This window comes from Mustela erminea, chromosome 10 (assembly GCF_009829155.1).
Source record: "Mustela erminea isolate mMusErm1 chromosome 10, mMusErm1.Pri, whole genome shotgun sequence".
NCBI lineage: Eukaryota > Metazoa > Chordata > Mammalia > Carnivora > Mustelidae > Mustela > Mustela erminea.
Genome location: NC_045623.1, coordinates 77,234,857 through 77,248,831, shown reverse-complemented (window position 1 = coordinate 77,248,831; position 13,975 = coordinate 77,234,857). Strand labels below are relative to the sequence as shown.

At 36.8% G+C, this 13,975-nt stretch overlaps 1 protein-coding gene across 3 annotated transcripts in view; it reads right to left on the bottom strand.

Annotated features, from left to right (window-relative positions):
• Positions 1-13,975, bottom strand: part of FOXJ3 (forkhead box J3) — a 154,593-nt gene that overhangs the window by 74,556 nt on the left and 66,062 nt on the right. The gene's annotated exons all lie outside the window — the stretch shown is intronic.

Genomic DNA, 13,975 nt, shown 5'->3' with positions numbered 1-13,975 from the left:
GTCAACTAAGCATCCAACTTGATTTCGGCTCAGGTCGTAATTTCAGTGTGGTGAGACTGAGCCCTCTTTCCATGCTCCACACTCAGCAGGGAACCTACTTGAGATTCTTTGCCTTTGCCCCTCCTCCTGCTTGCATACACTCTCAATCTCTCTCTCTCTCTCTCTAAAAATAATCTTTAAAAAAAAAAAAATTAAATACAACAGCTACTTCTTAACCAGGAAAAGACAAATATTTTTGCGATAAACATTTAAGCATCTACTATGTACAGTTACTATGCTAGCTGCTATGAAAGCATGAAGATATTAGACCCAATCTTTTTTTCTTCTTAGAAATTTTATTTAAACAATTCATACCCAATGCGGAGCTCGAACTCATGACCCCAAAATCAAGAGTCACATGCTCCTCCAGCTGAGCCAATCAGGTGGCCCTCAAAGACCCAATCCTGTTCAACAAAAAAAACTCGCAAGAGATTTAGAACAGATCATAACATGGATGGCTACATCATTCAAGAACAGTAACAGTGATATGCTCAAAGAGCTATGGTAATAAAAAGAGAGATGAAAATAGGGGAAAAGAAAAAATAAAGGAGGGAGAAAAAGGACTATACCTTCTTTCAGAGTAATGCTGATATTTGGGCTGGCCACCAAAGGATGAATAAGATATAAGACTATTTTAAATACAATGAAGATCTTCAAAAATAAGAAGATATAAAACTGCATCATAAATGCAAGAAAAATAATGCAGTACAGCTTGAATAAATAGTTTAGGGCATGAAGATAAGGGCTAGAAATGAAAATATGGCAAGAGAGAGACAGGTTTGTGGTTTTGTTTATCATACCTAAAGGCAGGACTGTAGAAGATAGAGCAAAGGGAAACACAGAGGAAGGAGACCAGTTAGAGATGACACAGTAATCCAAGCTGTCTAAATAAAGAAGAATAAATTTATTTCTTAAACATTTTATCTCTTTGGGGCACTAAGGTGATTCAGTGGGTTAAGCCTCTGCCTTCGGCTCAGGTCGTGATCTCAGGGTCCTGGGATTGAGCCCCGAATCGGGCTCTCTGCTTAGCAGGGAGCCTGCTTCCCCCCGCCCACTGCCTGCCTCTCTGCCTACTTGTGATCTCTGTCTGCCAAATAAATAAATCTTAAAAAAAAATCTATTTCTTCTAATAACGGTTTTAAATATAAAAACCCAGGATCTCAAAACATTAATGACGATAGAAGGAATCAGATGAAAGAATAAATTAAGCTTGGGATGCCTGGATGGCTCAGTCAGTTATGCATTTGCCTTCAGCTCAGGTTATGATCCTGGGGTCCTGGGATCAAGTCCCGTGGTGGGTGGGACGGGGGGGGGGGGGGGGGGGGGGAGTCCCTGCTCAGTAGGGAGCCTGCTTCTCCCTCTCACTCTCCCTGCCCCCACTCATGCTCTCTTACTCTCTCAAATAAATAGATGAATAAAATCTTAAAAAAAAAAAAAATTAGGTTCATGGGTTTCCTAAACCCTACACAGATCAGGATGGTACTACACACCTTCTTATTATTTAAAACACAAAAACAAAAACCAAATGAACAAATAAAACAAACAAACAAACAAACAAACAACAACAACAACAACAAAAAACAGTGAAGCAGAGACTCCTGGGCATATCTCATGTCCAGAACTGGCTGAGACCAACAAAAATGTCCTAATGTTCCAGCATCAGAACACTTGGTTGAACTCCTTTCACCAATTACCTCTTAATATATACAAAAAAGACCAATGGAAATTCTACAAATAAAAAAATCCAATAACTGAAAAAAAAAGTTCACCAAACATCATTAACAACAGATAGGACACAGTGAAAGAGAAATCTTGGAGACAGATCAGTAAAAATTACCAAATATGAGGAATAAAAAGGAAAAAAAGTGAACAATGTGGAACAATGTCAATCTATGCTTTAATGGGATGCTAAGAAGAGAGAAAATGGAACCCTAATTTTTTAAAAAGAACTAATGACCAAAATACCCCAAATTATGAATGAAAACCCCTCTCTACAGATCCTAGATGATTAGCAAATCCCAAGCAGAATGAATGCAAAGAAAACTACACTGAGGCACAAACTCTCTCAAATTAAAAATAAAGAGAAAAATCTTGGAAACCACAAAAGAGGGAGAGAGGGAGCAAGGGGGCACATTACAGTAGTCCTCCTTATCCACATGATATACATTCTAAGACCCCACAGTGGATCCCTGAAACTGTGGATAGTACCAAACCCTATACACAGTATGTTTTTTCCTATATACACATACCTATGATAAAGTTTAATTTAAAAATTAGGAATAAGAGATTAACAACAAACTCATAATAAAATAGAACAATTATAACACTACAAAGTTAAGTGAACGTGGTCTCTCTTGAAATATGTTATTGTACTCACCCTTCTTCTATGATGAGTGAAATGATAAAAGGCTTCTGAGATCATAAAATGCCTATGTGATGAAATGAAGTGAGGTGGATGATGTAAGCATTATGACAACAGCATTAGGTTACTACTGACCTTCTGACAGTATGTCAGAAGGAAGATCATCTGCTTTGGGATCACAGCTAACCACAGGTAACTGAAACTGTTGAAAGCAAATCCACAGATAAGACAGTTCATTCGAAGAACAGGGGAATAAACTCTAAGAATAAGGGAATAAGAAACAGATGACTTCTCACCAGAAATAATGGAGGCCAAAGACAAAAGAACATCTTTGAAGTTCTGAAAGGTGGGGGGAAAACCATGCAAATTCAAGATTCTATAACCAGAAAAAGTTTTCAAAGATGAAATTAAAAAAGTACTTTCAGGTAAATAAGACCCCAACAAAATGTTGTTTTCTGCAGACTTGCACTATAAGAAATGCCAAAGCAAACATTCTTTAGGAGCTAAAGGGGAAAGATATCAGTTTGAAACTTAAATTTAAAGAAAAGAACATTGGAAAAGGTAAATCATGAGGGTAAACATCTTCAACATAATTTCCTTAAAACACAACTGTCTAAAGCAAAGAAACCAATCCTAAAGTGAGATCTGTGATACAAACAGAAGTATATATAAGACAGGACCATAGCACAAAAAAAGGGATGGGTAGATAAACAGAACTGTACTATTTTAAGATTATTACATTCGTGAAATGGATGGGAAAAGGTAAACACAGTAAGTGGTAGAAATGTGACATATCAAGTGAAAGGTGGTACACTACCTCTAAATAAACTTTGATAAGGTAATATTACATATTAAGCTCCAGCATGACAACTAAAAAATAAAAGGGGCACAACTAAGAAGTCAATAGAGGAAATAAAAGTACTTTAAACTATCTGACTAACCCTAAAGTTTGCAGAAATGAAGCAACAAAGGAACAAAAGAAAAACAAGTTGTAACCATATGAATAATCATATTAAATATGGACTCAGCAACCCAATTAGAAGGCACAGATTGTTAGAGTGAATTTAAATATAGCCATTGGCTCTATGCTGTTTATAAGAGATATACTTTAAATATAAAAGCATGTATAAGACTAACATCAAAATACTAGTAGATAGTGCGCCTGGGTGGCTCAGTGGGTTAAGCCGCTGCCTTCGGCTCAGGTCATGATCTCAGAGTCCTGGGATCGAGTCCCGCATCGGGCTCTCTGCTCAGCGGAGAGCCTGCTTCCCTCTCTCTCTCTCTCTGGCTGCCTCTCCGTCTACTTGTGATTTCTCTCTGTCAAATTAATAAATTAAAAAAAAAAAAAAAAAATCTAAAAAAAAAAAAAAAAAATACTAGTAGATATATACTATGAAGCTACTTAAAGCTGTAATGGCTAAATTAGAAGAAAAAGTAGCTTCAAAACAAAGAATATTTTAAGAAGAACATTTCATAAAGATAAAAGAATAAAAGAACAAGTCAACAGGAAGGTTGTGTGTGCACATATATTAATTTGAAATTACTTTATATTTTACATTTAGGTCACACAGACCTCTCTGAAATCTGAAACTATAAAGTCTGTTGCACCTCGCTGGCAAAGTCAGAAGACTACACAACTCCTGATCTTGGGGTCCTTAGTTCAAGTCCCACAATGGGACTTAAAAAAATTACTTAATTACTTAAAAAAATTAATAAATAAAAATAAGTAAAACGTTAAGATCTATGGAAGAAAACAGTGGAGAAAACCATTATGACCTTGGCTGATTTCCTGGACAGGACACAAAAGTTCCTAATCATTAGACTTCATCAAAATCCAAAATGTCTACTCATTTTAAGACACTATTATATCAAAGCCACAATGATGTACCACCTCACACCATAAGAATGGCTAAAATTAACAATTCAGGAAACAGATGTCTCCGCAAGGATGCAGAGGAATGGTAACCCTCTTACACTGTTTGTGGGAATGCAAACTGGTGCAGCCACTCTGGAAGACAGAATGGAAGTTCCTCAAAAAGATAAAAACAGAACTACCCAATGACTCGGCAACTGCACTACTAGGTATTTATTCAAAGGATACAAACACAGTGATTCGAAGGGGCACGTGTAACCCAATGTTTAAGCAACAATATCCACAAGAGCCAAAATATGGTTAAGAGCCCAGATGTCCATCAACAGATGAATGGATAAAGAAAAGTAGGGTATGTGTGTGGGTGTGGGTATGGGGGCGTGTGCATGCGCACACGCCCCCACACCCACACCCACACCCACACCCACACCCACACACACAGTGGAATATTACTGGGCCATCAAAAAGAATAAAAGCTCAACATTTGCAACAATGTGGATGGAACTAGAGGGTATTATGCTAAGCGAAATAGAGAAAGACAAATACCATATGATTTCACTCATATAAGGAATTTAAGAAACAAAACAGATGAACACAGGGGAAGGGAAAGAAAAATAAGTTAAAAACAGAGAGGCAAACCATAAGAGACACTGAAACCTAGAAAGTAGAGGGTTGCTGGAAGGGAGGTAGGTGGGGGAAAGGGCTAACTGGCGGATGGGCATTAAGAAGGGCACATGATATAAGGAACACTGGGTGTTATATGAAACTGATGAATCACGAAACTCTACGTCTGAAAAAAAATATTGAGTACCTATTAATACATTCAGCAATAAAGATATAAAAATGTGAAAAAAAAACTCTTATTTAAAAAAGGCAAACCTCAGTCTGAAAAAATACTTATAAATAAAAATAGAAACCTACGGGGAACCTGGGTGGCTCAGTCAATTAAGTCAATCAAGTCAACTTGTGATTATGGCTCAGGCCATAATGTAGTAAGGGTCGTTGAGATAGAGCCCTATGTCAGGTTCTATGCTGAATGTGGAGCCTGCTTAAGATTCTCTCCCTTGGGGTGCCTGGGTGGCTCAGTGGGTTAAGCCTCTGCCTTCAGCTCAGGTCATTTTCTTAGGGTCCATCAAGTCCCACATCGGGCTCTCTACTCATCAGAGAGCCTGCCCCCCCCCACCTTCTTGTGATATTTCTCTCTCTGTCAAATAAATAAATTAAAAAAAAAAAATTCTCTCCCTCTCTCCCAACCACACTCACACCTGCTCTCTATCTCAGAGGAGAAAAACAAAAACCCTGTTGCACTCATTAAACAAACAAACAAAAAAAACCCTTACAACTCAATAATGACAACCAAATTTTTAAAAAGAAAAAAGGGGCAAAAGACTTTGTAAGAACCTCCAGAAGAGAGTATATACAAATGACTAGTAAACACATGGAAAGATGCTCACCATGGAAAATTCTAGATAAAAACGTAATGAGATACCAATCTATACCCACTAAAATGACTTAATCAAAGACAGGAGATACCAACTGTTGACCAAGATGTGGAGCTACTGGAATTCTCATGCACTGCTATCGGAAATTTAAAATACACAACTACTTTGGAAAGAGATTCGGCAGTTTCTTATAAAGTTAATCTTCCACTTACCCTTTGAGAGTGCAAATGCTGTGTTATTCTAGAAAAATGAAGGTGTATGTCCATAGAAAACTTGTATGAGAATTCCTTAGTAGCTTGTTTCTAATAGTCCCCATATTAAAACAACCCAAATGTCTATCAACAGATCAATGAATAAATGGAATAGTACTTAGCAATAAGAAGAAACAAACCACTGACATGTACCAAGCATCACAAAGATCATGCTGAAAGAAGTCAGATATAAACAGAGGGTACAGCTGACCCAAGAATATGCTTGGGGGCAGTGACACCCCCTCCCCCTGGTTAAAAATCTACATTTAATCTTTTGACTCCCCCAAACCTTAATTACTACTAGCCTACTATAGACCAGAAGCCTTACTGATAGCATAAAAAGTCAATTAATACATACTTTGTGTTATATGTATTACACACTATATTCTTTATTATTAACATATAATGTATTATTAGCCCCAGGGGTACAGGTCTGTGAATCATCAGTCTTACACATTTCACATCACTCACCACAGCACATACCTTCCCCAATGTCCATCACCCAGCCACCCTACCCTTACCCCCCCACCCCCCAGCAGTTTGTTTCATGAGATTAAGAGCCCCTTATGGTTTGTCTCCCTCCTGATCCCACCTTATTTCATTTTTTCCTTTCCCACCCCCCACAACCCCTGCCCTGCCTCTCAAATTCTTCATATCAGAGAGATCATATAATAATTATCTTTCTCTGATTGACTTATTTCATTCAGCATAATACCCTCTAGTTCCATCCATGTTGTTGCAAATGGCAAGATTTCATTTATTTTGATGGCTGCATTGTAGTCCACTGTATATATACACCACATCTTCTTTATCCATTCATCTGCTGATGGACATCTAGATTCTTTCCATAGTTTGGCTACTGCATATACACTGTATTCTTACAACAGAGTATGCTAGAGGGAAAAATAAGTAGATCTATGCAGCTGAAACTGTATTTTTAAGGGTCAACTGTATATTTAGTGATTTCACTTATGTGAAGTTCCATTATGTGAGTTTTACGCAAACTAAGCTACTATGGACACTCTATTATGCACTTAAAGATCACAATCTAAAACTGGAACTTGTTGTAAAGATTGAGATAATACATGTAAAATAACTCCCTAATATGTAAAGCAGTATACAAATGTAGACATTATTAATTCATATCAACAATTCTGGTACAGCATGTTAATGTCCTCCCAGGGGAGAAGACTGCAATGTCCTAGGGTGCACAATCCCAAAGATCACAAATTAGAATTTTAAGCTTTGAACAACTGCCAACTTCAAGATATCCTAAAACATAGGGTCCCTGGCTGGCTCTGTTGGAAAAGTGTCCGACTCTTTTGATCTCGGTGCTGGGAGTTTAAGCCCTATGTTGGGTGTAGAGATTACTAAAAAATAATAATAAACTTAAAATGTACATATATCCATCCTAAAATAAAGATTAACTTGGGGGGGGGTGACATTAGAAATAAAGATACACCAAAGACCAGCAATGTACTTAACCTTTATTCTCCTCATTACACAATAGTTATCACTTGAAGTAGAATTACCCTAATTATTTATTTATGATTGAAATTTTATGTCAAATTAGAAGTACCCTGCTCTATCCAAACACTAATTTGAGCTTTCTTTAATAGCCTTCAAATTAAAAACAGCCTAATAAAAATGCCATGATCGGGTGCCTGGGTGGCTCAGTGGGTTAAGCCGCTGCCTTCGGCTCAGGTCATGATCTCAGGGTCCTGGGATCGAGTCCCGCATCAGGCTCTCTGCTCAGCAGGGAGCCTGCTTCCTCCTCTCTCTCTGCCTGCCTCTCTGCCTACTTGTGTTCTCTGTCAAATAAATAAATAAAATCTTTTAAAAAAAAGAAAAAAAAAAAAAGCCATGATCTGGGGAATCTTGCTGGCTCAGATGGGAAGCAAGAGATTTTTGATCTCAGGTTGTAAGTTTGAGCCCCAGACTCTATATACAGACTAATTTAAAAAAAAAAAAAAAAAGCCATTCGGGTGCCTGAATGTCTCAGTGGGTTGATCGTCTGCCTTTGGCTCTGGTCATGACCCCGAGGTCCTGGTATCAAGCCCCACATGGAGCTCCCTGCTCAGCTGGGAGCCTGCTTCTCCCTCTCCTTCTGCATTACCCCCAACTCATGCTCTCTATCTCAAATGAATAAATAATTAAAACAAAAACACTATCTGACTAAACATAAACCCAAGAAGTAACTATTTATTTCACATTCTAGGGTAAAGCAGTCCCTATCATAAATTACTAACCATTCCAAATGGCTAAATCTGTGTATTTTGTTTTTGGTTTTAACTAACTCTATTGCCAAATACACATGTTCAGTGGTAATGTGAATCATCATTGACTATTCCCTGTTCATCCTTAACTCTCAGTGCACATCAACAGGAGCCTCAGACACAATACTGAATCCCTTCTGTCCCTGACTTCTTTGGCCTCAGACACAATACTGAATCCCTTCTGTCCCTGACTTCTTTGGCTCCCTGACTCAATGTTTTATTTCTCTCCCAGTTTAGATGTGCCAATCCAATTTAAAAAGGGTTGTTTTGTTTTTCTGGTTTTTTGTTTGTTTTTTTTAACCTTCCAACATCTTAGGATGCTGTTAACTACCCACAGCGCGATGATAAGAGCATTTGCATGTACTATATAGAGTGAACATATGTCCCAATTTGACTCTTAGTTTATACCTATTGCCTAAGCATAATTAGGAAAGTTAAATAGTCACTCTACTAAGACCATAAAAATAGTCAGGAGCAGTCAAATACACTCAAAGGCAGACAGCTTGGCTGGGTAGCTGGCTCAATGATATGTTTGGACAAAACTATCCCAATGCCAACTCAGGTCCTTGGAACATTCTTCTTGAACAAATGCAGGCTTTTATTACTTATATTTAAACATTTTGATTATCAAATTAAGCTAAGTGTTACTCAGGAAAGACTGTTAAGGAATCTACTCTTAATCACTGGATTAAAAGTCATACATAATTAGCACATTGATTATAGTAAACAAGTCCTTAAATGTTAAGTCTACTTAAAAGCAGTACATTCTATTTAGTGATTAACAGTTGGCCATATCTTGTTTTTAAATCATCAGTGCCTTAGCTTAGTCTTTTGGAAATTATTATTTTTTTAAGTTGGAGAAAAATAAGGCTTTACTTTATCAGGACTGATTTCCAAGAGAGCAGAATGCTCACCTATATTTAACATAACCCACAAAGCAATTCCTGATTCTATCTCAATTTTGTTCTCATTGGTCCCCCAGCTCAACTTGATATGACCTCTTCTCAGCCTTCAAGTGGGGCTCTTACCTACCATGAGTTAATACCACAAAGGTTATTAATTTTCTCTATCCTTAGAGTGCTTCAGAAGTGGCAAACTCTAAAACATCCCTCGGAACCCAACCAGTGTTTCTTCAATCAAGAAAATAAGATGTCCTTATTTTTACCTAACCAAACTCTTGCTCTTGTCTTTAAATCTCATTTCCTATTTGGTTTTATACAAAGAAAAAGAGGTCAAATTCTTCACAAGACTCATGCATCTAGGGGTAACTGGGTGGCTCAGTTGTTAGGCGTCTGCCTTTGGCTCGGGTCATGATCCCTGGGTCCTGGGATCGGGTCCCACATGGGGCTCCCTGCTTAGGGGGAAGCCTGCTTCTCTCTCTCTCTACTGCTCCCCCTACCTGTGCTCATTCTCTCTGTGTCAAGTAAACAAATAAAATCTTTAAAAAAAAAAAGGAATCATGCATCTACTTTAAGACTACTATTAAAATTACACTCTTAAAATTCTTAAAATTTCCTTAAAATTCTTAAAATTCCTTCTTCAGGTACATACTGTGATTTCTGCAACACTGTTAATCACTTAATGTTATATTTTATGTACTTTCAAACCTCTCCAGCTTTTCTACATCTTCTAACAAATAAAGTGACCAAAACAGGATACCAATGAATAAAAATAATTTATAAATAAAATATAACACAATACTAACATGGCCAAAAAAGAAAACTCTAAAAACAGAGATCACTCAACTATGCTACAGTCCCCATACTATGATAGAGGACAAGAAAAGAAAAAAATTACAGTCTCATATATTCCAAAAGTTAATTCTCTAGGGGTGGGATTTTTTGTTTCCTTACAAACCACTCTGATTTTCACAGCCACCAAGCCTTTACCATCTACCCATCCCCAGGCAAGAAAAAGCATTCCTCACCCTCTGCCCCAAAAAGCTCTTCTTACTATGAATTCACTGAAGTTATCTCTCCCAGAACAGGCAGGTGGCTCTCATGGGGTTTTCTTAGCTACCACCTCAGTTCTATTAGAACCTACTGCTGCTAATTATACAACTGTTGAAATAACTTCCTATAATCTTTTCTTTCCTTTAAAATCAAAGATTCCTTTTTCTAAGCTCAAGAAGAGGGAAAAGAGTTGAGAAAACATGAAGAAAGTAAAGAAAGAGAACTCTATTTTTTTTAAGTGAATTTAGCTGACAGGATTTGTTTTTCCGTAATATGAAAATATACATTCCTTTAAGATAACTAAGAGGCATGTGTGAATAAAAGGTGGGATAAGAAACTTTAACAACAACAATTAGATCACAAAACAGATATACAGAAAATAAAGCTAAAAGAGAAAAAATAAAAGACAGTAATAAAAAAAAAAATGGAGATAGACCATAAGATGCAGAAACAGAGCTGTAATCAAGGAAAAGAAAATAGAAATCTGCCCTAAAACATGAAGCAGAGTTATGGATCCAAAATGTAATTTCATTTTGAGTTTCTTTTTAAAGAAAGCAGTAACATGGCTATTTGAAATTCGTTTCGGAAACATAAGAAGACTGATTTCGGGCGCCTGGGTGGCTCAGTGGGTTAAGCCGCTGCCTTCGGCTCAGGTCATGATCCCAGGGTGCTGGGATCGAGTCCCGCATCGGGCTCTCTGCTCAGCAGGAAGCCTGCTTCCCTCTCTCTCTCTCTGCCTGGCTCTCCATCTACTTGTGATTTCTCTCTGTCAAATAAATAAATAAAATCTTTAAAAAAAAAAAAAAAAAAAAAAAGAAGACTGATTTCAACCCATTAATGTACATCGGAAAGATTAAAATACTAAGGGATTTTATGACAAAGACTTCTAGAAAATTAAGGATTGAGTCAGGAATAAATAGTCATATAAATACATCTGTAATTCAACAATACTCTTCCAAGTTTAGGCTGGCCTTCATACCTCTCTGGTGATACAGTCCACAGGAAGCTATACAAACAAAAATACAGAGAAGAAAATACTGGATGTGCTACTTCTACCTCTATCTCCTGGACCCACGTGAGTCATGGCAGCAGCTAGTAAAATCCTGAGGGGTTAAAAGTCCACCCCATACCCAAGACCAAAAACTACTCCCACCCCACCTTGGCTCAATGGTTTTCTCCCACTGTGGTGAGGGTGGTTTTGGAAAAGCTCCTCAAATGCCAGGAAACACTGTAATACAAAAAGAAAAAACAATTCATAAGTACCAAAACTTAGCTAACATTTTGGCCTCCCTCTCAAGGAAGATTGGTATAGTGGAAAAAGCATTAGTCTAGAAACCAAGGAACCAAGAAATCAAGTGTATTCTGCTTGTTCAGCATTCATTCTAAGATGTTGGTAGCGGAGGACATCAAACACTCCCTTTCTGCTAAGGGTTAGTAAACTAGTAAAACCTAAGCCAGAAGCTGATGATGGTCATCTCTGCCATTAAGTAGGCTGAAAAAAGAAGCCGTCAGAGAAGCTAGTAGAACTAAGGGACTTTAGTAGACTAAAGAGAGACATTCCTGGTCACATAATTTAAGAATCAGGCTCCAGTTTTTCCTATAGGTATTCTCTCCCTTAAGTTGGTCTGTAATGGGTTTCTGTGACTGCAACTAAGTCTGGCCAACACACTTGGGTTCTAATTCCACAATGAACCTGGACAAGTCACTCCTCATTTACTGGCTTTAGTTTCCTTTTTTATCAAATGGATCTGAGGGTTTTTCAACGTGTTTTTTAGGCAATGGGGTTTTTTAAATAAAAATCGTATTTCGGTATCAAAAATTAAAATGGCTTTATTCATATAAATGTATTTCATTAAGATTCGATTTACATTTAATTCTGACCAAGATAAATAAGAACAATGAATACTTAAATCTAACCCTGGGATTGAAAATAAAAATGTCTCTATTAGCATAATGTACTTTAAACATATGGTATTTACTATTATGACCAAAATTAATGATAACAATGATGTGCTTTGATTAAAACAAAATTTTAAAACAGGAGACTAATGGTAAAAGTTGAAATCTGTTATTAATCTCAGGATTCTATTTATTTCTGTATTTTGTTTTGGTTACACATTAGTTAAGACAATCCTGATTCAAAAAGGATAGCTGCGAAGAGTAGCATATGTTTTCCATATATGCCTTATCCCATGATACTATTTAATTAAAGGTAGGGAAAAGTTTTGGGTTCTGCACTAAAGAAAACCTGACAGCACAAGTTTTTTAAAATAGATCTCAATTGGTTAAGACTTAGTACATAACAGTAAAACATTCAGGTATGTTGGTTTATTTTCTTAATGATTTAAAACTCATGTAAAAGTTTAAAAAATTAAACCAACTGTTTATAGTATCCAATTAGTGCTCTCAAAGAACTCTAATAATCTTTCAATCCATTGAAGAACATTTTCAGTGAAGTTCATATATACTCACTGCCTATCAGAAATTGTACTGAAGCAAATATAAAAAGTTCTATTTCTTTTTTTTTTTTTTAAATAAGCCTGCTTTAAAGAAAAGAAACACAACCTTGGAGAATTATGAACTTAGACAAACAAACTGGGTCAAATAAGAAGACTATAATAATAATCTAATCAATCTTACTGAGACCAACTTGATGGGGCACATCACAGAAGGTAGTATAAAATATCCATTATTTAAGAGTGCCTTCTTTACAATGGAAATGAGTAACTCTCCATCTCTAACCTCAAGAAGTTATCCAACTAGCAGAGGATACAATTCATTCATTCATACAACAAGAGTGTCTCCTCAGTGACACCAGCCACTGTGCCAGCAACTAGAACTAAAAAGTGAACAATATATATATATGATCCCAGCCTCTTAAGTTTAGACTTTAACCTAAGGACAGTAGATAATAAAGATTTTAAACAAGGAGAATGTGCAATTAGATTAACATTTTTGAAAGACAGCACTGGCTACTACATGAAAGTTACTATAAATTGGAGATAGTAACCCAAGGATAGACAGGTTAGGAGCCACTGCAATGATGACAAAGTAAGAGGAAATCAAAAGAGGGAACAACAAACTCACAGCTAAAGTATGTGGAAACAAAAAAGCTTCAGAGAAGTAATGTAGCTCAACCTTAAAAGACCCAAAGAGTAGGCCAGACAAGTAAAGAAAGGGAGTTTGTGCAGTAAGAGAAAATCATATGAAAAGCATACTTGGGAAACTTCAAGCAGATCCTCAAGGTGGGTCTTGAATGTGAATCATAGCTAGAAAGGTAGATCAAGGAAAAGCAAAAAAGAGTATTTGATAATACATGGAAACATTTCCAAGACACTGGGGAGTACTTTTAAGCAGGGTAATGACATAACCAGGTTTACTTTTTATAAAGATTCTTCCAGGGATGGTGAGCTTAAAAGGACTCTTCTGGCTGGTTAAAAGTCTAACCAGCCAAACAACACAGTTGTCAACAGATACACTATCTCAAAGTCCTAATCTAGTAATTCATCATGACAATCAAATTATGGTCCAAAAAATCACTCTAAGCTTTAGAAACCAGGTAACTAGGACCAAGTGCAGGCCACACTACAATTGATATGGCTATTAAAACAAAAAAGAAGGGAAGTCTCTGTAGATAAAATACTAAAAGTGTAACGGTGGCAGCAGATAAATGGTGAAAAGAGAAAACACAGTAACTAAGAAAATAGGGAAATAATAGGGAATTTTATTTCAGGGGAAGAATTACTTGCACTTGTGTCAAGATCTACCAAATTACCTATATGC